This window comes from Rana temporaria, chromosome 1, assembly GCF_905171775.1.
Source record: "Rana temporaria chromosome 1, aRanTem1.1, whole genome shotgun sequence".
In the NCBI taxonomy this organism is placed as follows: domain Eukaryota; kingdom Metazoa; phylum Chordata; class Amphibia; order Anura; family Ranidae; genus Rana; species Rana temporaria.
In genome coordinates this window covers 276,726,616-276,752,976 of record NC_053489.1, presented here as the reverse complement: position 1 = coordinate 276,752,976, position 26,361 = coordinate 276,726,616, and positions in this window count along the sequence as shown.

Genomic DNA, 26,361 nt, shown 5'->3' with positions numbered 1-26,361 from the left:
CTCAAAAAGGACTCTTGAGACGCCTGAGCCTTCCACCACACATTTGGTGGAGGACAGCCCCCAACTCACCCCCTGGCACATCTAGCTGGGCCATTCCAGTTAAGGCGGCCTGTAGGCCAGACAACCTTCCTTCCCATTCTCATTTGGGGGAGGTTCCTCTGCCAGGGTTTTATGCAAGTGCAAACTGTCTGATTTCTTGTGCACACTAATTTGTTTTCTCTGCGTGTATATAAAAAGCATGTAACAGGTTACAGACTTTTTATTTCCTTTGGGGACCAAAGGTTCTTTGGTGGAAGGAGTGTGTAGCAGGTACTTCTCCAGACTGATCTAATCTATTAGGGGACAGCTGTCTGCTGCAGCAGCGTGGGCTTTTCCACCCCCCCCTTTCTCTCTTCACACACAGACTCTCAGAACTGCTTGTTTGTAAACTCCCTATTGGAGGTTGTCTGTAAACTCCCTATTGGAAGAGCCTGAGCAAATCATCAGACAGCAGCAAAGTACTGTGGGGGAGGAGATAAAAAGCCAGAGGAACTAGGCCAGAGCCTCTTTTTTGCCTGCACCCCATCAGGAGAGCATTTCCTGCACTCTAGGGTCACACAGCCTGCAGCTCCAGCCCAGAGGAACAGACTGTCCATGCTAAAGAAGGACACCCTGCAACAGCTCAAGGACTGAGTGCCACTGCGACACACCTGCATCTAAGATCGATCGATCGCTCAGAGGAGGACTGTGTACATTATTTGGTGAGGGGGCTTTGCCCAGGAACCTTTAATGCTTTTCATAGAATACCACATCCAAATATTGTCCAAAGAGCTCCTACATTGCCGGTGACGATGATAAAACGCAAAGCTTTGCCTCCAGGACATTACCGCGGTTGCTCTTAAAGGGGACACACCAGTGGTATTGAGATCACTGAGTGATCACTGAGTGTGTACTAGAAGCATCATAGGCCAGTCTGGGGTTCCCCTTTAGCCACAGCATCCCACACACACCAAAAGTTATTGGGGAGTCTATTTAATCTGTACATATAGTTACCTATTGCTTTCGTTGTTTGCATGGTGTTCCTGACTGTTTTCTTTAAACTGTTTCAACCAAGTCCTGGGTACTTACACAGGTCCTGGCTGACTAATTTTAACCTGAATTTTACTTTTCTTCAAGTAAACTACACGAATAACTGTGTTGTGTATTCCTGCTGGGTTATTACATTAATCACATTGCTAGGTGTGCCAGAGGGGCTGGGGTTGAAAGGCAGAGTAACGGACGGAACCAACAAAAGTAGCTCCCTCGGGGGTTTGCTACACATACACATTACCTAAAATACACAAAGTTCATTTAAATCCACCTGGGTGCCCTATAGTGTCTAGTACAGATTCTATTACTACACCTATATTTAAATATTTGGTCAGATGTTTAACACCACTCAACAAAACCACTCAATCGTATATACGAGACACTCTAATTTTTTACATAAGATCCAAAATATAGTTATATCTACAGGGTCTATACTTGTTACCTTGGATGTAGCGAATTTATACACTGCTATACACTGCTATCCACCATGCCGGACAGGTGTCCAACTACATCGGGTTAACGGCCGATGTGGACGCACTGAGAAGTGATAAACCCCTGGACTACTGGGTGGTCAGGCTTGACCTCTGGCCAGAGCTTGCACAATTTGCAATGGAACTGTTGGCTTGCCCCTCATCCAGTGTCCTGTCCGAAAGGACTTTCAGCGAAGCAGGGGGAGTCGTGACCGATAAGCGCACTCGCCTAGCTCACAACAGTGTTGACTACCTCACATTTATAAAAATGAATGAAGCATGGATCTCAGAGGAATTCAACACATGTGACCAGTAGACCATGTTTCGTTCAAATTCAGGTGAACTAATTTTTTGGGCCAACACTCTTTTCTGTATCCAGTGAATGCCTAATGTACCACCAGCCACAGAATACAAGGTTGTTTGCTGTCAGGTGAACACCTGTGGCTGTGGGCTAATTTTTGAGGCCTGTAATGGCCGACACTTACTTCTGTATCTGGTGAATGCCTAATGTACCACCAGCCACAGAATACAAAGTTGTTTGCTGTCCGGTAAATGCCTGTGACCGTGGGCTAATTTTTGGGGCCTGTAATGGCCGACACTTACTTCTGTATCCGTTGAATGCCTAATGTACCACCAGCCACAGAATACAACGTTGTTTGCTGTCCGGTGAACGCCTGTGGCCGTGGGCTCATTTTTGGGGCCTGTAATGGCCGACACTTACTTCTGTATCCGGTGAATGCCTAATGTGCCACCAGTCACAAAATACAAAGTTGTTTGCTGTCTGGTGAACGCCTGTTTGCTGCATAAAGTAAGTGTATAATAATCATTCTGGAGATGGTAGGGAATTGTTCCAGTGAAGTAATGCTAACTTGGGATCTGGTCGGGTTACAAACCGTTTTAAAACTGGAGAAGTTATTTAATATTTAGGGCTTTTGCACACATGCCAGCTGAGCCAATTTAGCAAAATTGTCTGCGTATTTCCTCCTCCCAGGCACCCAAGGTACAGTGTAAAGCCTTGCCATTGTCATGAATGACTCTACACTGAATAAAGAATGATGAGCGCAAACTAAAAATCTAAAAGTGAATATAAAGACAGTCCATAGGGGACTGATAACAATCAATAAAGATATGCAGTGAATTCAAAATTAGTGAAATAACCCAAAACTGATAATAAATCCAAAAATAAAAGTCCAAATATATAAATCAAAGTTTGGATAAATCAATCTGGTGTGCCAGTGATAAACAAAACTTCTGCACTTCGGGCATCAATGTGGACAATCTTGATAACTCTTTGCTTAGCCTGGGCTCACAGAGCGCTTACCTCCAGACACTAGGTCATGCGTATCAACGAAATCCTCCCAAAACTGGAACAGAATCCAAACAGTGGGTAACTCGTGTTGCACGGAATCTTCCCAGTGCTGAGATAGAGTCGAGGGGCGTTCTCTGTATCCAATACCAGTATCGGTCCAGGCGCAGCGAAGTCGATTGATTGTTATCAGTCCCCTATGGACTGTCTTTATATTCACTTTTAGATTTTTAGTTTGCGCTCATCATTCTTTATTCAGACCTTTATTTGTTGTTAGCACATTTTAGATTTGAGCAGCATTTTGTTTTTCACTGGTCACTTTTAATTTTCACTGTTGGCTAGCGCTTTAGTCACCCACTTGTTTAATGACTCTACACTACTGTATTTGTGCATATGGCAGTGCTATTATAAATATGAGTGTAGAGTAAGAATGTATGAAAAGAATCCTATATTTGCAATTGTATTAACAGTCCCTGACCGAATCATCTTCTGATAATGTCCAATGTAAGCATGAGCAGTTACATTACACTGTGATGTGGACAATTCTGGATCACATGTAGGTCTGCATCTGTGCATCTGCATTTTCATCTGTTTTTTTTTATGCATTTTCATGTATTTTGATGGAATTTTCATGTGCTCCCATTGAAGGCTATAGGGACAATGCCCCAAAAATTTACTATATTGCATCTAAAGTAGCATAGGTGTGTAGCATAGGTGTGAATTGGCCCCCCTAGACAATAATGGGATTTATTTTGTCATGCATTGTAATTTGATGGCCATAGTGCAACAAATTACACAGGTTGTTATGGGCATGCAAGATCTATTGTTTCTAATAGAATCCACTTCCACTAAGGAATTGCACAGGGAAAATGCTATGCATAATGCATTTTTGTGTGCTCCGCCATTCAGATCAGATCAGTAAGGTCACAAACATATGTAATAAAATGTATCTGAAAGGTGTAGCAACAATAGACACTGCATGGATTTTCAAATACATCTAATGAGAATGAGACCTAAGACACCTTTGGTATTAATCCTGGATAGGTACAAAGTGCAAGATATAAACTGTCATGTTCTGATTAAATATGGTGTATGTTTCCTTTTCATTTGTCATTTCAAAAGCTTGAGAGGTGTTGGTTCATATAGGGCTCTTAACAATAAGATTCAATTTTGTAACATAATCAGTAACATGTCATTAACAGACAAGTGGCTACCTCTCAGGAAACCATCTTGTGAGCCTAAGATTTTTAAAACCACTTATGGATTATGACTAAGACAAGTGCTTCCATGACTATGTACTATGTTTAGAGGAAAACATTTTAAAATTACAAAGAAATATTTTTATTTACTCCAATGTGTTGAACAGTTCAGAATGTGCGTGAAAACAATGTATTTAAAACAATGGTATTAAATGGAGGAAAAATTAAAGGAAAGGTTTACTTTAAATAGAACCAAACATATAAAATAAAAAATAACCTGTTATTATAATTGACTCTGGATGAGGGATATATGAGGGATATATTTGTCAGAATTTGACTTTAAATGGCTAATAGCAGAACTTTGATGACTTTTATTATTTGTACTGGGGCTGTTTGTTGGGACACCCATTCTGCTTGAACAGCAAGTTAGTAAAGACGGGTTCATCAGACATTCCCCATATAAAAGCATTGCAGGAGTACGTAACTGAGTACCGTACCTCTCTCTCAGTTCCACTACTTATCACCATCAATTTGATTGAAAATTGCCCTTGTTCACATATACAGGTGGTTCTCAAAAAATTAGCATATTGTGATAAAGTTCATTATTTTCTGTAATGTACTGATAAACATTAGACTTTCATATATTTTAGATTCATTACACACAACTGAAGTAGTTCAAGCCTTTTTATTGTTTTAATATTGATGATTTTGGGATACAGCTCATGAAAACCCAAAATTCATATCTCAAAAAATTAGCATATCATGAAAAGGTTCTCTAAACGAGCCCTTAACCTAATCATCTGAATCAACTAATTAACTCTAAACACCTGCAAAAGATTCCTGAGGCTTTTAAAAACTCCCAGCCTGGTTCATTACTCCAAACCGCAATCATGGGTAAGACTGCCGACCTGACTGCTGTCCAGAAGGCCATCATTGACACCCTCAAGCAAGAGGGTAAGACACAGACAGAAATTTCTGAACGAATAGGCTGTTCCCAGAGTGCTGTATCAAGGCACCTCAGTGGGAAGTCTGTTAGAAGGAAAAAGTGTGGCAGAAAACGCTGCACAACGAGAAGAGGTGACCGGACCCTGAGGAAGACTGTGGAGAAGGACTGATTCCAGACCTTGGGGGACCTGCGGAAGCAGTGGACTGAGTCTGAAGTAGAAACATCCAGAGCCACCGTGTACAGGCGTGTGCAGGAAATGGGCTACAGGTGCCGCATTCCCCAGGTCAAGCCACTTTTGAACCAGAAACAGCGGCAGAAGCGCCTGACCTGGGCTACAGAGAAGCAACACTGGACTGTTGCTCAGTGGTCCAAAGTACTTTTTTCGGATGAAAGCTAATTTTGCATGTCATTCGGTAATCAAGGTGCCAGAGTCTGGAGGAAGACTGGGGAGAGGGAAATGCCAAAATGCCTGATATCCAGTGTCAAGTACCCACAGTCAGTGATGGTCTGGGGTGCCATGTCAGCTGCTGGTGTTGGTCCACTGTGTTTTATCAAGGGCAGGGTGAATGCAGCTAGCTATCAGGAGATTTTGGAGCACTTCATGCTTCCATCTGCTGAAAAGCTTTATGGAGATGAAGATTTCATTTTTTAGCACGACCTGGCACCTCCTCACAGTGCCAAAACCACTGGTAAATGGTTTACTGACCATGGTATTACTGTGCTCAATTGGCCTGCCAACTCTCCTGACCTGAACCCCATAGAGAATCTGTGGGATATTGGGAAGAGAAAGTTGAGAGATGCAATACCCAACACTCTGGATTAGCTTAAGGTCGCTACCGAAGCATCCTGGGCCTCCATAACACCTCAGCAGTGCCACAGGCTGATTGCCTCCATGCCACGCCGCATTGAAGCAGTCATTTCTGCAAAAGGATTCCCAACCAAGTATTGAGTGCATAACTGAACATTATTATTTGAAGGTTGACTTTTTTTTTAATTAAAAACACTTTTCTTTTATTGGTCGGATAAAATATGCTAATTTTTTGAGATAGGAATTTTGGGTTTCATGAGCTGTATACCAAAATCATCATTATTAAAACAATAAAAAGGCTTGAACTACTTCAGTTGTGTGTAATGAATCTAAAATATTTGAAAGTCTAGGGCCAGATCCTCAAAAGAGATACTCCGACTTAACTGCTGTTCAGTCTGTGTTGTTAACTTTGGAAACGATCTCAAAAGGCTTTTTCCAAAGTTAGACAGAAGATCCGGCATGTGTAATTGAATTACACTGCCGAATTTAGGATGCAGTACCGCATCGCGCTGGGGGCATTTCGAGTCGAAATGCCGTTGCTAGTATGCAAATTAGCACTTAAGGCGATCCACAAAGCTTTCTAGCTTCCTTTTTGCGCCGTAAGCTGTTATTTTGCAAGTGTAAAATTAGGGCTGGTTCTACAAAGTGTAAACTAGTCACACCTTGTAAAAGCCCATTCCAGCGACGGCATTTGGTATGCTTTCCCGAGGGAGAACTCCACGGCAATTTGATTAAAAAACAAAACCGCAGGGTTCCCCCCCAGGAGCATACCAGGCCCTTTGGTTTGGCATGGGTTGTAAGGAGACCCCCCCCCCACGCCGAAAAATTGACGTGGGGTCCCCCTACAATCCATACCAGACCGTATCCAAAGCACGCTACACGGCCGGCCAGGAATGGGAGTGGGGATGAGCGAGCGTCCCCCCCCCCCTCCTGAGCCGTGCCAGGCCGCATGCCCTCAACATGGGGGGGTGGGTGCTCTGCGGCAGGGGGGCGCACTGCGGGCCCCCCAACCTCAGAGCTCCCTGTCCCCATGTTGATGAGGACAGGACCTCTTCCCGACAACCCTTGCCATTGGTTGTCGGGGTCTGCGGGCGGAGCTTATCGGAATCTGGGATCACCTTTATTAAGGGGGCCCCCAGATACCGGCCCCCCCCCACCTAAGTGAATGGATATGGGGGTACATCGTACCCCTATCCATTCACCTGGAGGCAAAAAGTAAAAGTTAATAAACACACAACACAAGGCTTTTTAAAATATTTTATTATTCTGCTCCGGACGCCCCCCCTGTCTTTGTTATTAGCTCTTTTACCAGGGGGGCTTTTCTTCCACTCTCCGGGGGTCTTCTCCGCTCTCGGGGGGGGGTTTCTTCTTCCGCTCTCCGGGCGGGGGCTTCTCCGGACTCCGGGGGCTTCTTCCATCTTCTCCCCTCTTCCGCTCTAGACTCGGGAACCCCGGTTCTTCTGCAGCTCTCCGGTGCCTTCTTCTTCAGCGCTGGCTGCCTGCTAATGTTTGTGTGTTAGCTCGATTTCTAACAGGCAGCCGGCGCGGTCTTCTGTGACGTCATCTTCTCTTCTGTTCTTCTCCCCCTCTTCCGATGTTGCCTAGTCGCCTGTTGTCGCTGTAATGATGGAAGCGCGCCTTGCATCACATTTATATAGGCATCACCGTCCCATCAATGCTCGGTAGGTACCCACGTGGTGGAGTGCACGTGGGTAGGCACCCACCACGTGGGTACCTGCCGAGGCATGATGGGACGGTGATGCCTATATAATGGGATGCAAGGCGCGCTTCCATCATTACAGCGACAACAGGCGACGATGTCAACATCGGAAGAACAGAAGAGAGACCCTGACGCCACAGAGACTGCGCTGGCTGCCTGTTTGAAATCGAGCTAACACACAAACATAGCAGGCAGCCAGCGCTGAAGAAGAAGGCACCGGAGAGCTGCAGAAGAACCGGGGTTCGCCGAGTCAAGAGCGGAAGAGGGAGGAGAAGGAAAGAAGCCCCCCGGAGTCCGGAGAAGCCCCCCCCGGAGAGCGGAAGAAGAAACCCCCCCCGGAGAGCGGAGAAGACCCCCGGAGAGTGGAAGAAGAAGCCCCCCCTGGTAAAAGAGCTAATAATGAAGACAGGGGGGGCGTCCGGAGCAGAATAATAAAATATTTTAAAAAGCCTTGTGCTGTGTGTTTATTAACTTTTACTTTTTGCCTCCAGGTGAATGGATAGGGGTACGATGTACCCCATATCCATTCACTTAGGGTGGGGGGCCGGTATCTGGGGGCCCCCTTATTAAAGGGGACTCCCAGATTCCGATAAGCCTCCGCCCGCAGACCCCGACAACCAATGGCAAGGGTTGTCGGGAAGAGGTCCTGTCCTCATCAACATGGGGACAGGGTGCTCTGGGGTGGGGGGGCCCGCAGTGCGCCCCCTGCCCCAGAGCACCCAACCCCCCCATGTTGAGGGCATGCGGCCTGGCACGGCTCAGGAGGGGGGGGGACGCTCGCTCGTCCCCACTCCCATTCCTGACTGGCCGGGTAGCGTGCTTTGGATACGGGTCTGGTATGGATTGTAGGGGGACCCCCTACGTCAATTTTTCGGCGTGGGGGGGGTCTCCTTACAACCCATGCCAGACCTAAGGGCCTGGTATGCTCCTGGGGGGGGAACCCATGCCGGTTTTTTCTTTGAAAATTGGCATGGAGTTCTCCCTCAGGAATGCATGCCGCTGTCATTTTTTTTTTTCCCCGACGCAACTTTTTTAAGCCGTCGCGATCCTCAAAACTCGGCGTAACGTAACTTCGCGCATGCGCAGTACGGCCGGCGCGGGAGCGCGCCTCATTTAAATGGGACTCGCCCCATTTGAATAGGAACGCCTTGCGCCGGCGGAATTTTAGTTACACAGCCTGAAATTTCTAGATAAGTGCTTTGTGGATCAGGCACTTAGGTAGAAACTTTAAGGCAGTGTAACTTAAATTGGATTTTTTAAGTTACGTCAGGTTTTTGTGGATCTGGCCCCTAATGTTTATCAGTACATTACAGAAAATAATGAACTTTATCACAATATGCTAATTTTTTTAGAACCACCTGTTTTGTCCAGTATATTTAACCTTTTAAATATAACACATAAACAGGCAAGCAGGCGTTGAAGGTTTATAGAATTTTAGTTTTAGATTTAAACTGAGAGTTTTTTGTCTTGTGTGTGATAGAACTTAAAAATGATGTGTATGTTATAACTCTTATGTTACAGGGAAAATCTATTAGCTCTTCCGAATTAATCCCTAAACCAAAATGAAAGATATTATAATGTATCTATCTATCTATCTATCTATCTATCTATCTATCTATCTATCTATCTATCATATATTTTCCTTCATTTTTGGCATTCCTGTTATATAATAAAATTCAAAAAATTCAATGTCTAATTGAACTAAAGATATTTTTTGACAGTAGTTTTGCAAATTCTAAAATACTCTTCACTATAAATGTATACTAATCATCTGTCTTTCTGCATGATCCAGACTTGAATCTTTACTATGGTCCTTCTTCTTGCCACAATAAACCTATAGAATAACTCACAGGGTTAACTTGATAACCAGTGGTGATAGTGTATCACATTTGCATGTGTGAGAACTAGAACTCATAACACAAATTTGAATGGCTTTACGTCCTTGGAGAAGTATTTCCAATCCCAAGCTGCAACAAAGCCAACCACTTATTTTTCTCCTTTCTATTAAAGATGAAGTACTTCTGCCATTCTTTACTGCACTCAAGAGTTTGTAGGACAGAAGCTGCATAGAAGACAACCTGTTAGCATGCTCCCACCATAAAATGACACATTCACATTTATTTTCCCTTTCCAGTAAAGTAATCTGGTCACGACAATGGCAAGAAATGTATTGCTTCACAGATTCTGTGGAATCTGACCTTCATCTGACAGTGATTACAACTTCAGGTTGGTTTCATACAAGTATATTCAGAGTTATACATGATATATTTGGCAACCTTGAGAACGCAGCTTGAAGATGTTACCTCCTCACATTTATAAAAGAGGATAGCACCTAAAATAACTCTTTTCAGGGCCATGGATTATTGTATATGTTATACATCATGGAGAATGATTAAGGTAATCTCACAAATGGAATAGGAAAACGCAATAGCAGTCTTGCGCTTGTTTTAAAATGAATCTGAAGTTTTTGCCTTGTTAAGTTTAAAGTGATTCAAGTTTTCATATGGGGATGTATCTATCAGCCCAAATCCTTTTGGAAAATTGTGCAAGCAACATGGGAGACCCACCAAAAAACTATGGCAATAGAAATTGTGTAATTACAATTCTAATATTTTTTTATATTAATGAAAAAATTGGCGATTATATGGTGTTTTTTTTTACTGAAAAATACAGATTTCATACATATTTGCAAACAATAATATACAACATGCAAAGTCAGGATTAATATGCCTGCATCTTTAGAAATATAGAGTTTGCCATTGTTAATACCTTTCTATAGCCATGTTTTTTTGGTGGTCTCCCATGCTGATTGCACATTATTCAAAAGGTTTGGAGATCTCCATATAAAAGCCTGAATCACTTTTAATAATCTGTACAACAGACAAATGATCTGGTAGTGAAGACGTTAATACAGGAAGACAGGATCAGACTCCAGTTTACTGCTGTGTTTCCATATGTGGGGCAGTACATAAGAAAGTAGAGGAGGATGTGAAGGGTCAAAGTCTAATGAATGTTTAAGCACACAAGGGGGTCAATGAGTTGAAATGAGCTTACCTACTTTCTATTTGAGGATAGGAGGCAATGAGGAACTCCTGCTGATTGGAAATATGAATACAAAATATTCATATAAAGATTTTATTTCTTAGCTCTGATCATATTAAATAAAACGTAAGAATTTAAACAGAATAACAAAAATTTCACTTTAAAGTATATACTATTAAATGATATTTCCTATATATTAGTTTAAGAACAATAAATCTCTTTTTAAATATGGATAGGTTATCTTTTTTCTTGCTTCAATTGTTTCTTGATTGATATAAAAATAAAGAAAAAAGACAGAGGTCTTTTGGGTTAAAAATGATTATCACAGGATGACATCAGATAATGTAATGAAAATAACGCACAGCAATCAGAAGTAAAATATAATATGTTGAAAAAAGTTAGAAAACAGGACCCACAATCATATCAAGGAAACAGAAACAATTACTCTCAACTGGAGTCGGGACAGTAGATATGGTAAGGGCATTTAAGGGAAGGCAGATGTTGCTTCAGGTTAATTACATAGGAAGTATATCCAATGTTCCCTATGGCTCAGTAAAACGGGTATACTAAGAAACCAAACAAGGATAGAAGAAAGAAGGGAAAGAGGGGGGGGAAGGGGCATTCCAGGGGGACTCTCTGATACCAACCATGTAGACAGAGAGTTGAGTAATAGGCTGATATAGCTTAATTAAGCGTCAAGACAGAAATAATAATTCATTAAAATGCATAGTCACATAAGTAAGCTAATGGTTATCTTTTTATGTGGGCTTCAATGGTGCCAAACTGTTGTCTGTGAAATTCAGGCAATGGTTCTGTGAGTAAGTGTGCCCCTTCCCATTGTTTAAGAGCATAAGATACATTGGCCTTGCTGCATGCTCATAGCCCTACAGCATTGGGTATAACAACCTGCATGCAGGTTGTGGTGATTTGATATTGGTTGTGAAAAGGAATGAACGCATTTGATTTTTAAACATGTAAAAAATAACAACACATGATTTCTAAGTCCATATTCTGTAAAAACACAGGATCAGCACTATGGACAGCTCACAACGTTGTATGTGTAACTACATATGTGTCTTGAACCAGTATTTGCTTACAATTAACAAAAAAAAATAATAAAGCAAAATAAAGCAACATATTCAGCTAATGATGTGTTAACAAAGAACAACTTCCATAGGCCTCATCTGTTAGCCCTCATCTGTAGAGCCCAAAGATAGCAGAATATCTTAAGTTTTTACCAAAATTCTGTTCAATCTAATTTTATTATGATTTTTCGTACAATTTTATGAAACAAAAATATTTCAACATACCGCAGTTCATCAGTAAAGGCATACTACATTGACCAAAATTCTAACATTTTTAGCTATACTAAAGAGGAGCTTTGCTTAACATGGATTTGGATATAAGGTTGTAACATCTGGCACATGACATCATTCTACTGCAATGAATAAAAAAAAATAGAATTAAGGGGGAGACTGCGCTGAATCCCTGGAGAGATGAGTGTCTTATTATTAAAAGTCATTAGCTACAGTAATTGTAGCTAATGACTTTAAATATTTTGGGCCAGATTCACAAAAGGGTTACGACGGCGTATCTGCTGATACGCCGTCGTATCCCTGTTTCTATCTATGCGGCTGATTCATAGAATCAGTTACGCATAGATATCCCTAAGATCCGGCAGGTGTAATAGTTTTACACTGTCGGATCTTAGGATGCAATACCGCGGCCCCCGCTGGGGGCATTTCTCGTCGCAAATCAGCGTCGGGTATGCAAATTAGCACTTACGGAGATCCACAAAGGTTTTTCCCTTCGTGAAGTCGCCGTAAGTGTTAGTTTGCCGTCGCAAAGATAGGGTACCTTTTACAAAGTGTAAAGTTAGTACACCATGTAAAAGTATACCCGTCTTTCCCGCGTCGCTGTCAAATATTTTTTTAATTTTTTATTTTTCCCGCCGCAACTCTTTTTTACCCATCGCGATTCACAAAACCTCGGCGCAACGTAACTTTGCGCAAAGCACGTCGGGAAAATAGCATCGGGAGCATGCGCAGTACGTCCGGTGCGGGAGCGCGCCTAATTTAAATGGGACTCACCCCATTTTAATTGGCCCGCCTTGCGCCGGACTGATTTAGGATACACCGCCGCAAATTTACAGGTAAGTGCTTTGTGGGTCGGGCACTAACTTGGGCAATTTGCGGCGGTGTAACTTAAATCGGAAAAGTTACGTTGCGCCCGCTGGTTGTGAATCTGGCCCTTTGTTTCTAGGTTGAAAAAACACTTCAAGTATTCTGCAAAGGTTCTCATTAAGGCCTTGTTAATATGGGTGATTACTTCTATTTCCCTATGCATGGCCATGTTTTACCAGCATCATCATCATGGAGTTGCACGCAACACATGTGCATCCATGTGGTGGCCTTAAATGCACCTGCACCCACATGGATGTGATATTGGGATGCAGCCGCTTTGTCCCAATAGACATGAATGGGACTTCTGGCATAGGGCACGGATGTAATCGCCCCATGTGAACGAGGCCTAATAAGGCCAGAAAACAGAGTTTTGGAAACAAATTTCCAAGGCATATTTTCAAGGTTAGCAGTATTAACAAATCGTGGCGAACATTAAAAAGTTGGTTAAAAAAAACTTTTCCTGTATGTATAATATTGCTTTTAGGCTCCAAACACTTAATTTTAAGCAGAAAATGTAAGTACTCATTTTTCCCCTAAACTTTAAAATCTTGTGTATTCACACATCTGATGTTCTCTTACTATCATGAGTAAACGTAAGCCTATTACTAATGAAAAAACCTTGTTTTAATCAGAAAAACACTTGTTGGTTGCAATATGTCTCCATCACATCTCTCCATTGCATATTGCTTTATTTCTACTCTCCTTGGCTTTGCCTCTCTCTACTAAAACACACAGCCCATGAGAGAAAAGAGAAATGGGGAGAGTCCAGCAAGGGATAGCAAGCAGACAATTGAGACAGAGCATTGGGGGAAATGTTTTTCATGGAGAGATAGCAGTTAAAAAGATGGTATAGTATGCTTTTAGTGAGATCTTAGTGAGATCTTATTTTAAATCAGGAGTCCCCAAACTTTCAATCAAAGGGCCAGTTTACTGCCAATCTCGCTTTAGCAGGGCTCGGAATGTGTCCGGAATGTGGCCAGAGGGAGTAGAAAATGTCACAGGCCCAGCTTCAGTGAGAATAAATATTGTCTCAAGGTTGGTAGTCACTAGGAGGAGGAGTAGTGCCCTATTATTGTTGACAGTAGAAGGAATAGTGCCCCATCATTGTTGTCTGTGGAAGGGATAGTTTTCCACCAGGAATAGTGCCCCACCATTGGTGGCAGTGGGATGAATAGTATCACACCATTGGTATCAGTGGAAGAAATAGTGCTCCATTGTTGGTGTCAATTGTGAGGAATCGTGCCCCAAAGGCTGGATAAGGTAGCAAAGGGTCACATCCAGACCTCGGGCCGCAGTTTGGAGACTACTGTATTAAATTATTATTGCAGTGTCTACGTAAAAGTAATTTTCCCATCATCCATATTTTTAACAAGCTGGCTCCTACTTATTTTTGTTACTAAATTTATTATAGAGACCCGTGTAGAGTAACAGCTAGTAACAGCTAAAGTGAGACTTACAAACCAACCATGCAATTTCTCTCTTATAACTGTTGGGATATGAGCTATGTAGAGAGGTCATTGCAGGGCCTGCCCTACCATGGGACCAGATGGTTCCAGGCGGCACTTTCGGAGGGGCGGCAAATTGCCGCCCGCCCGCCATCACCGTTCCGCCCTTCCCACTGAGGCAAATTGCATCCTTGCCAACCGTACTTGGTGCTTGTGGAAGTCCGTTATGGGCACGGATGCCCATAAAAACGGTGGCTGCAAGCCGACCATGCAACTGCGAATGCGGCGTTTGGCCAGCGGCACATGCGCAGTAACGTAATGGCGCCACCCAGCGCCATTTTTAAATAGACGATCGGGATGGGAGTGCAGTCGCTACAGTGGCTCGTGTAGTACATTGCCATAGTAGGACTCTGCCGAGCAGGGAGGAGGAGGGGGGAGTAAAACTGGGGGGGATATGAAGTGAGAGGAGGACTGCACTGAAGCGGCCATGGCATGCAGGGGAGGGACAGAGACTGATGTGCTCTGTCCACCATTATATAACTTCTACTCCACATCAACAGTATGCTGTCCTCCTCCTGTGCCCCTTTCACCTCTCCACAGGTCAGAGCTGTTCTGATGATGTGGAGGAGAAGTTATATGATGGTGGACAGAGGAGGAGGCCACTGTGAGGAGAACACTATCATATTCGCAGCCTTTGTCCCCCTCATGTGTTATGTCCGCAGCCTCTGTCCCCCTCATGTGTTATGTCCGCCTCTGTCCCCCCCCAGTGTCATGTCCGCAGCCTCTGTCCTCCCCCATGTCATGTCCGCAGCCTCTGTCCCCCCCGTGTCATGTCCGCAGCCTCTGTCCTCCCCCCGTGTCATGTCCGCAGCCTCTGTCCCCCCCCCCCGTGTCATGTCAGCAGCCTCTGTCCAACGCTAGTGTCATGTCCGCAGCCTCTGTCCCTCTCCTGTGTCATGTCCGCAGCCTCTGTCCCCCTCATGTGTCATGTCCGCAGCCTCTGTCCCCCTCATGTGTCATGTCCACAGCCTCTGTCCCCCTCATGTGTCATGTCCGCAGCCTCTGTCCCCCTCATGTGTCATGTCCGCAGCCTCTGTCCCTCTCCTGTGTCATGTCTACAGCCTCTGTCCCCCTCCTGTGTCATGTCCGCAGCCTCTGTCCACCTCCTGTGTCATGTCCGCAGACCGCAGCCTCTGTCCACCTCCTGTATCGTGTGCGTCTCCTGTCTTTTATCATGTCTGCAGTCTCTAAAGGGGATCCTAGAAATGAGTCAAGAGTGGGAGAGACAAGATGGGGGTTACGGGAAGAAACAGATGTGTGGACTGGTCCTCTTTATACTCCTACATACATAAATAGAGCTATAACAGGTCTTTTTTCTACTCCTATACATGTAAACAACCATAACAGGTCCTCTTTATACTCCTATATACATGTATAGAGCCATGACAGGTCCACTTTAGTTATCATGATATAAAATAATGGATGTGGGGGTATTTTGGTGGGTGTGTTTTTTTTTGGGGGGGGGGGGCAGCATTTCATTCTTGGTACCAGGCAGCACAATGTTTTGGGCCGGCACTGGGTCATTGCATATTGGCTTATTCATAGGGGTTGATTTTCTAAAGGAAAATAGATTGAAAGGCTACGGCAATATGCTGAGCCTGCATGGGATAGCGCAGAGGGAGAAGTGGGCTGCCGCGCTCTGGGGTAGTAACAGCCTCTGATTGGTTAGTTGCGGCAGCCCCCTTCCCTGATAGGTCCGTTCGCGTGAGGTAATTCCCGCGCTGGGCGAGCCTATATAGGGGAGTGGCTGAGGCGATTCGCTCAGTCACGTCTCCTGACGAGCAGCGACGCCCGCCTCTCCCTCTCTCTCTCAGGATGAAGCGCGGTATTCCGGACAGCCGTGAGGAGCTCCTATGCAGACTCCTGGAGAAGGCTGAGAGCAGGGGAGGTGAGGAGTGGTTGAAGCGATGCTTGTCAGAGGAGAGTGGCTCTGCCTCGTCCGTTCCCAGCCCAGCTGCAGTACCAGAGACGAACGAGGGCGCCCCCAGGAAACAGCCTGGGAGAAAGAAAAAATGTAAAAGCAATAATTTAGCTCCTCAAGCTGAGGGAGCTGCAACAAGAAGTGCTTCTTGCCAGCAAGGGAGCAGCGCTGCCTCTTCCCCCCCTCCTGGGGACTTGGGTGAGCATGTTTTACCTGAAGTTGTGTACAGGAATGTTAACCAGTTATCTGCATTTTCCAGTCTGATTGAATCTTTATCTGTCATTGTGCAGCAGTTCAAAGGGGTACATAGTCATGGTGCGGATTTTGCCTCACAAAATGTAAATATGTATGTACAACCAGGTGAGAGTCTGAGTACTCAGACATGCACAGTGAGTCAGAGTGCACAGGAGGCTGGTGCTGGAAATAGTGATAATGCTATTGATATGGAGGAGATTGGTGTGGTGTGGCATGAGGCTGGTCATCCCTCTCTGCTAGATAAAGATGTTACTATCAAATCGAATGTGAGGTGTCCTTCTGTACATAATACTTTACCCCTCAGAGCCTCTGCTGCTATGGTCAGCGAGTCTTCCTTTAAGGAACCCCTCCCTTGCAGTTTATCCCCGCTGGGTTTTCATCTGTCTAAATCAGTCAAAGAAAAAATTTGGAGGGGTGAATATCTTGACATATTATCACTTTTGCCATCTTCCAAGGAGTTCTTGGCTAAGTCTGACAGACAGTCCAGCGAAAGAACGGAGGAGGATAGGAGGAGAGCGGTTCCTAAGACCTTTCAAAACTGGCTGCAAGCATTCTGTATTTATGCAGCAGTTATGGGAGAGCGCTTCCCTGGGAAGTGTTCAGGTTTATTCCAACACCTGGATATCATTGCGGAGGCCTTTCGCCACTTTGGCGGCTCCGCATGGTTCTCATATGACGAGAATTTTCGTCAAAAACTAGCTGTGCACCCCTCGTTGCATTGGGGGGCTAAGGACGTGGGTTTATGGTTAAACCTTATGCTGCCACCAAGACCCCAGTTCACCCCTCGCCCCTCTCCTAATGGTCAGAGTCCAGTCAGGAAGGGTGTATGCTTTGCATTTAATGAGGGTCAATGTAAATTCTTATTAAATTGTAGATACAGACATGAGTGTTCTTATTGTGGTGGTACTCACGCGGCGAGCAGATGTTTTCGTAAAGCTGCCGCAAGTTCCTCTCATACAGGACCCAAGGACACACATGGGAAAGGCCCCGACTCCGGTGAGCCTGGCAAGAATGCGCCCATGGCTCGAGCGCTATCCAGACCTCAGGATGGCGGCTCTGCTAACTAAAGGTTTTGCTAATGGTTTCTTAGTGCCATCCTTTACTGGTTCAGGGTGTGTACCAGTAAAAAATTTAGTATCCGTATCCATGCACTCTAACTTAGTACTTGAAAAAATTTACAAAGAATTGTCTGAGGGTAGGGTGGCTGGTCCCTTTAATGACCCGCCATTCGCTAATTTTCGGTTGTCCCCGTTAGGCATTGTACCCAAAAAAGAGGAGGGAGCGTTCAGACTGATCCACCACCTATCTTATCCCCCGCATTCGTCACTCAATGACGAAGTTGCCTCTGTGGAGGCTCCGGTCTGCTACGCCTCATTTGATGAGGCTTTGTGTCTCTTGAGGCAGGCAGGACAAGGGGCTGTGCTAGCAAAGGCCGATATTAAGTCGGCTTTCCGCCTTCTTCCCGTGCATCCACAAGGTTTCAATTCATTGGGGTTTCAATTTTTGAATCAATATTATTTCGACAAATGTATGCAATGGGGTTTTCACTGTCATGCTTTTATTTCGAGGCCTTTTCCTCCTTCTTACATTGGGTCGTGTCAGTCATTATCCCTCAAGGCCTCATCCTACATTATCTAGATGACTTCTTGTTTTTAGGTCCCCGGGGGTCATCAGTGTGTATGGAATCTTTACAGGTTTTCTTTGACGTTTGTCATGACTTTGGAGTGCCGCTGGCGCAGGAGAAGACAGTTTTTCCCACTACGGTTATTGAATTTTTGGGTATCACGGTTGACTCTGAACGAATGGAATTCAGATTGCCACAGCAGAAGATACATAAGATGAAGTCTATGATTGCAACTTTTCTTGTAAGTAAGAAGGTGTGCTTAAAGGAGGCACAGTCTTTGCTGGGGCTTTTTGCTTTTGCGGCCAGAGTCATCCCTATGGCGAGGGTTTTTTCGCGCAGGTTCTCGTTAGCCATAAAAGGTATGGTGAACCCTTACGCTCATTTCCGGATTTCAAAAAGCATCAAGGATGATCTAAGAATTTGGGATGCTTTTTTAAATGAGTTTAATGGCTCCTCGGCCTGGCAAATAGACTTTATTAATAGTTCTCAGATGGAGTTCTTCACTGATGCAGCTGGCTCTTCTGGGTTCGGGGCTTTCTTGGATGGGCGCTGGTGCGCCCAGTCCTGGCACCCTGATTGGCTCCAGAAGGAGATACTACAAAATCTAGTTCTGTTAGAACTTTTTCCAGTGATAGTGTCGGTGGTTGTTTGGGAAGACATCTTTAGGAATCGTAGAATTTTAGTTCATACAGATAATAAAGGTGTCTTTTTTGCCATCAATACTCTGTCTTCTAAGTCTGATCCCGTTCTGAGGTTATTACGTTTCCTTGTACTACATTGTATGAACTGTAATATATGGTTGAGAGCTGAGCATATTGCAGGTAAAGAAAATAACATAGCAGATTCTTTATCTCGTTCACAGTTCAAGAGATTCCGAGAGTTGGCGCCATCAGCGGATCAACGTGGCACCCCTTGCCCAGACTTCCTCTGGGGCTTAATTTGGGAATAATATTCCGGAATCTCAAGGCTTCAGTAGCGGAAAACACCTGGAGGGATTATAGGCTTTCATGGCACAAATGGTGCTCTTTCTGTCAACCATTGGGTTTGGATCCACTAGCTGTATCTTCTTACGTGGCTTTGTCTTTTTTGTCCTTTCTCATTCAAGCTAATCTTTCCCCGGCTTCCATAGGTAAAATTTTGGCGGGAGTTTCTTTTTTCCTTAAGTTTGCAGGCCTTCCTGCTCTTACTTCTTTCTTTCAGGTCACTCAAGTTTTGAAGGGCCTTAAGAAGTCTAGGCCCTCAACGGATAATAGGCGTCCCATATCTATCCCCCTTTTGATCGACCTTCTGGGGATTCTTCAAGATGTCTGCTCATCTAGTTTCGAATCTTTTCTTTTCAAGGCTGCTTTTTCTATCGCATTCTTTGTAGCCCTCAGGTTAGGCGAGTTCACAGCAGCAAACAGAAACTCTTGTTTATTTCTCCGTTTTTCTCATGTCCAGTTTGACGACGGTTCTATTCGTCTGTTTTTGTCCAGGTCCAAGTCCTCACAGGTTGGTCAGTGGTTTTCCTTATCTAGTTCTCCTAACGAGGCTATCTGTCCTGTGTTTCATGTTCGTAATTATCTTTTGGTCAGACCATTTAGTATCGATTCCTTTTTTATCCATGAAGACTTGTCATCATTAACAAGGTATCAGTTCTCAGCTGTTCTGGCCTCCTGTTTGAAGCGCTTGAACTTATCTGGGTACCATTTTTCTTCCCATTCTTTCCGAATTGGCGCGGCCACCACAGCTGATTCCCTAGGTTTTTCAGAGAGTAGGGTTAAAAAGGTGGGAAGGTGGGGCAGCAATAGATATAAGTTATATGTCCGTCCCAGTCTTCTAACTTTATGATTTTCTTTCAGATTTATCCAGGAATATCGCTTGGGTCATAGGTCACTCCTACGTGTTCTGGGCTTACAAGCACTCCGGATCCAGATCATACTCTGCTAACCTGGGACTTGATCCCGATTTATTTTTAATTTTATGGTCAGGTGTTAGAGGTATGCGGTGGCGCAATGTAAAAGACCACCTAGTTTATTTGTCTTCTGTCTGGCCTCAACCCCAAGTGATAGTTATCCACGCGGGGGCTAATGACTTGGGTAAGTTCAACACATGGGACTTGTTATGTGAGATAAAAAGGGATCTCTATTCCATAGCTCAAATGTTCCCGGGTTCGGTGTTAGCATATTCTGAGATGGTTCCCAGACTGTTATGGTCGCCGCATGGCACCCTTTTTTACATAGATAGGATCCGTAGACGTCTTAATAGGACAATCCATGGTTTTATGCCTTCAATTGGTGGCTCTTCCTTTCGTCATTTCGAGTTAGAGGGTTTTTTGCCCGGGTTGTTTCGGGAAGACCAAATTCATCTGTCAGGCATTGGCCTGGACATTTTTAATATGGGTATCCAGTCCATGATCGAATCAGCCACGGTGGTGGGGGGGCCTCGGCCAACAGCTTCGCGGTCGGCCCCGGCCGGTGGGGAGTAGTCGTCCAGCTTTTGCTGGATGGACAGCAATTAATTTGATTTTAAAGTTTTAAGTTTAGCCAATTTGGCCTTTTGTAATTTAATTTATTTATTGAGAAATTTTTGTAACCCCGCCCCCACATTTTATGGATGACACCGTGGCCAATTTTACCAAAGATAAATAAAAAAATGTTGTATCAAATTGTTGTTTGGTCTCCTTATTAATACCTCTGTACTAGCCCATGAAAGGCTACGGCAATATGCTGAGCCTGCATGGGATAGCGCAGAGGGAGAAGTGGGCTGCCGCGCTCTGGGGTAGTAACAGCCTCTGATTGGTTAGTTGCGGCAGCCCCCTTCCCTGATAGGTCCGTTCGCGTGAGGTAATTCCCGCGCTGGGCGAGCCTATATAGGGGAGCGGCTGAGGCGATTCGCTCAGTCACGTCTCCTGACGAGCAGCGACGCCCGCCCGCCCACCCTTCCCTGTCAGTTTGTCATAATAAGTCATGTTGTCGTCCGTATTGGGGAGTAGTCGTCCAGCTTTTGCTGGATGGACAGCAATTAATTTGATTTTAAAGTTTTAAGTTTAGCCAATTTGGCCTTTTGTAATTTAATTTATTTATTGAGAAATTTTTGTAACCCCGCCCCCACATTTTATGGATGACACCGTGGCCAATTTTACCAAAGATAAATAAAAAAATGTTGTATCAAATTGTTGTTTGGTCTCCTTATTAATACCTCTGTACTAGCCCATGCACTTTGCAAGTGCAGTTGCTCCAAAGCGTAGTAAATGAGGGGAAGCACTGCTGACTTCCAGAATCCAATCATGTGAAAGAAAAGATGCTATTTGTTTTATTTTGCTTGCATGTGATTGGGTATTCTTTGCAAAATGAAGTTTCACCTTCACCAAGCTCAGGAGAGAATGCCTTACATAGTGCAACTACCCTTGCAAAGTGAACAGTCTTTAGTAAATAAACCTCCATAGACTTGCATCGTCAGATGCAGCAGTAAAACATAATTATTTCATAAGACTAAAAAGTTGGATGCAAATTGTGCATTTCTATTGAGCAAATATAGAGGCTCCCATGTACATACTATATATATATATATATATATATATATATATATATATATATATATATATATACACTGTATGTGTACACAGTATAATGAGTTATATACAGAAGGAAGGTTTAAGGCTCCATGTACACAAGCATTTTTTTTAAAGGGGTTGTAAAGGTTCGTTTTTGATTTTCTAAATAGGTTCCTTTAAGCTAGTGCATTGTTGTTGTTGTTGTCACTTACCTTTTCCTCCGGTTTCCCTTCTAAATGTTTATTTTCTTTGTCTAAATTTCTTACTTCCTGTTTCTCCTCAGTAAGCTTGCCCCCATCACCTGAGCCGTTCTGGCTGGCTGTTAGTCAGCGTGCTCGCCCCTCCCTTGGAACTACATCCTTGCGGGGAGACGTTGTGTTCAACAGTGACCAGTTAGAAATCTTGTCTATTTTTTCATGAACTGTAAGGTAGATACTGTATGCATTGATTGCTATTGCAAGAAACACCTGCATCAAATTCTCATGACAGGAGAGTGTGCCTGGCTCTCAATGGAGCCGGGTCACACATCTCTATGGTAGCCGCGATACGCATTCCACAGGGCTCCTGTGCATCTTTTGCTCCGTTTCTGGTCCAAATTCATGCAAAAATTTGCGCCTGACTCTGGAACTGAGAACAGGGATGCACTGAACCCCTGCTGCTAGCAGCATTCGATCTAAATGTGAACCCAGCCTTAATGAAGGTGGTGAACTCTGAATGGACGTACAGTGTGGTCAATACTGCAGGCATAAGGCTGAACTGAGTCATGTAGCAGGCTTCTGGTAAAAATGTATATTTATTCTCAGAGCTACTATGGTGGTGGATGGCTTGTTTTTTATAATGAGCTTAGCCACATCTGTCTACAATTCTCTATAGCTGTTTATGAAATACTTCCCTATACTGACCATTCCTTTGCTAAGTTCCCCTCAGGATGCAAGGAAAATGTGAACATTTCCCATTGGACATACTGGATCCTGGCAGAATCTTTACAACCATAAGGTAATGCACTGACTCATTTATTATGCAGAGCTGATTATTCTACTCCTGTGAATGACGATTACACATTTTTAGTAAGGTAGAGTTTAAATGCCCATGCAGTACTTGAAAGAGTTAATAGTTGCCCAATTTTAAATAAATACAGTGTTGTCTGAAGTACTGCCTTCTCATTATCTGTTTAGTTTTTGTTGTGTTTGTTTCATGCATTTCTTGAGAAGTAAAAAAAAAAAAAAACTCTATTCTGTTTTGGTTTGTGGGTTTTGTTGTCATTCCTTCCTAAAGCGCTGTTTCCTCACATTTACATCTATCAGCCTCTTTAATGTGATATTCCATTTAAACTGCCTTTTAATTGTACGTGCTGCCTTGGCAGAACATGACTGATGTACTAGCGTTAATTAGGACTCCAGTCAGCAGCCTGTGCCAGCTGGAAACTGAGAAACAAGCGTAAATTATTCTGTCATCAATCAGCTCGAAAATGTTTGAATCACTAATTAGTTTGCAATTTGGGTGACAGTTTATCTGACGCAGGCGGTGTCAAAAACTTCAGATCTAAGATGAATAATTTGCCAGCAACAAGCACATATTCCCTGCTTTTAAATACATAAAGGTTTATCTGCATGTTGAAAGGTGGCTCAGCAGTCTTCATTAGCTTCCAACTGGGACTATGTAAATGAGGAATCAGTGTGAGGCACTTCAGTCTGCCGTGGCTTAGTAGATGGTATTTAGAAAAAGAAAGCCTCTTTTCTCTCGCTTTTTATTAATAATTCATAAACTGATAGACCAGGATGTTTGGGCTTTAACAGCTTAAAAAAAAACACAGTGCAACGTTAAAAGGCAATCACCCCTTTTTACATGAATGCATGTCGTTCTGCATCTTGCTGTTTAACTGATTTATTCTTCCTACTTGTCATGTGACAAGAATGTTAAACAGCTAGTGATTAGCCCTTGTCCTTTAAAACAAAACTATTACTGAGTTTTTCTCTAAATGGCTACCTTGTGCTATCTTCTGGAGATGTACACACTAGTGGCGTCACGGTCTGACAGCAAAAAAAAAAGAGAAGAGGGGGAAAAAAATGTATGTCTTTAAAGAACCAGTTTTATGCAGTTTCCAAGAAGACAATAATGTCCGTGTAAGTTCCTTCTAACCTCTGAATTATCAGTCTGGCAAATGAAAGGGAGTTTTCATCTTTTGAAGGATTCGGATCTTCAGCACATTTAATAGATGGGTTTAAAGTCAATCAAATGCAGAACCTGGCATATGTCATCTCAAGAGGAATTGGTTCCAGAAAATCCGATAAAATAAAGTTTATGCATGTGTAACAAAACTGTACATGTAAGACATATATGTTGGTAATTGTTGTTATTTTATAAACAGCTCTGAAACCTTGGGAGACACCTGTTCACATACATCCAGTATTTCAATCCAGTCCACATCCTCCACATCCCCAATATTCTGTGTCCATCTGGATTTCAGATGATAGGCCAACTTAGTGGCCGAGGGAGTGATAAGATCAGTATAGAATATAGAAATCAGCTTCTTGGGATCTACATGTCGTAGTTGTAGATAACGGAAAAGCATGGAGTTGGGGAGGAAAAACTCATCTTTGAGCGCTTGAAAATATTTTAGCTCAGCTCCATGGAAAACCTGGTATATAGTCCTCCCCTGAAAGTCCAAAAGGTGTGGTCATGGAATCGTAAGTAGTTCATAAAGTCCAAATTTTTCAGGTGATGGCTAGCCATACTAGACTAGTCACAGTGATTTTGTGTGTCTCTCGTCCCATGTAATATAACCTGTAATGGGTGGGTGACAAAGTAAATGGTTGGATAACATACTAAGGCTAAGCACTGATGTTCGTCTTGCTTGTCTAAAAAGAAAAAAAAATGGGAAAGCTGGGAAGCTATATAATGGCTAGCGCATACTGCAGTGGTGAGAGGGGGCACACCTGACACCTAACTCTAAAAAGCGGGAAGTTGGAGGAAATATGGCCGTTAACTGCCACTCGTGCCACTGGTTCCTGATATAATAATTTGAGCCACGTAATGAAGTTGGGGCCAATGCCAAAGCAACAAAGACACTCCCACAGATACTTACACTCCATGGAATTGAAATCTTTGGCCACTTCTAAAGCTACCAGTACACGGTTGCCAACATGATCATGGTGGGCTTGGAGATTCATAAAAACACATTGCATGTTATAAGCAGTATTCTTGTTGGGCATGAGGCCCATCTGATTCAGATGAATCAGGGAAAGAATCACTTGATTGAGATGCAAAGCCAGAATTTTAGCCAACAGTTTTATGTCCACTTGTAGCAATTATATTGACCTGTAGGATTCAGGCAAAAGTGGGTTTTTCCCAGGCTTGGGTATTAGAATAATTAAGGCTTCTGTCATCGAAGGTGGCAAAACAGCCACGTAAAAAAATAAAGGTGAATAATTTGAACAGCCTGGGGATAAATACTTCTCCATAATGAGTATAAACTCTAGAGGCAGGCAATCCGAGTCCAGCGCCTTCAAAAATCTGAAGGAAAAAATGGCCTTAGCAATTTATTCCATGGTAATGATGGCTTAGAGAGTTTTCACTTGAGTGGCTGGCAATCACAGAAATTTTACACTGTTTAAAAAGGAACAGGTTTCGGCCAAGGAACGAGTGACAAAGACTGTGTACAGTGTGGAGAAACTCCGCAGCCACTAGGACAGGGTCTGTCGTTGTGGCTGCGGAGGGCCCCTGTAGAGTTATCACCCCTGGGGGTCTGGAGTCCAGGTGCACCAGGTATGCCAGTAATTTCCCCACCCACTCACCATGCTCAAACACTCTCTGTTTACAAGGGTACTTTTAAAAGTACAAAGAACTCCAGTGCAAACAATAGAACTTGTGAAGCTAATTTTAAAGTTACCAGTAGCATCCTGTAAGGTGTACATTTTTTACTGAAGATTTAGAAGTGGAAGAAAGCATTTTATTTGTCTCTATTAGAAACACCCATTTGTCTTCCCTCCCGTTAATATTCTGTAATAGTTTTTCCTCCAACATCTATACATGTACCCTATTTGTGAATAATTACTGGAAGTAAATAATAAATGAAAATACATTTTTATGTATTTGGTGTGTATACCACATACCAGGTGTCTTTAGTGCAGTCATTTGATAAGCCAAGGTCTTTCTTCATCCGCCTAAGTATGGTGCTTATAATATAATGTGTGAGTGCCATTATGTATTTAGGGTAGCTTAGTTCATTTAGTGTTCTTAGAGGGTTTTTTTTTTTTCTTTTTTTAATGTATTCACTTTAAATGTCCAATCATATACTAATGGAAATCTATTTATTTTTTTCATTTTACTCACACATTATTGGGTCTTAAAAAAAACAGAGGTCATCCAGGTTTGTTTACCAATGTTCACCAATTAAAGTGAATATACAGTTTGCAAAATAAACATTCACTTTGCTAAGAAAACAGCTTCTACTAGTAAGTTGTCATATGAATACACTATTCACCCGAAGGAAAGGTGAAAAAGAGGGGACTTTATTTGTATTCCAGGGAAGAATTTTGGTACATTTCACAACACATTATTTAAAACCATATTTTATAAATTTCTTAAGATTTATTATCACTTCTAAGGGATTAACACTGAAGCGTTAACTCATTATATCTAAAATCACAATAATAATAATAATAATAATAATAAACACACAAAATAAATCAAATTACAATTATTATGTCAATTACATTACTCAAATGAACCTACCCCATATTCTGCAAAATTGTGCCATCTCTAAGACATAATAAGTAA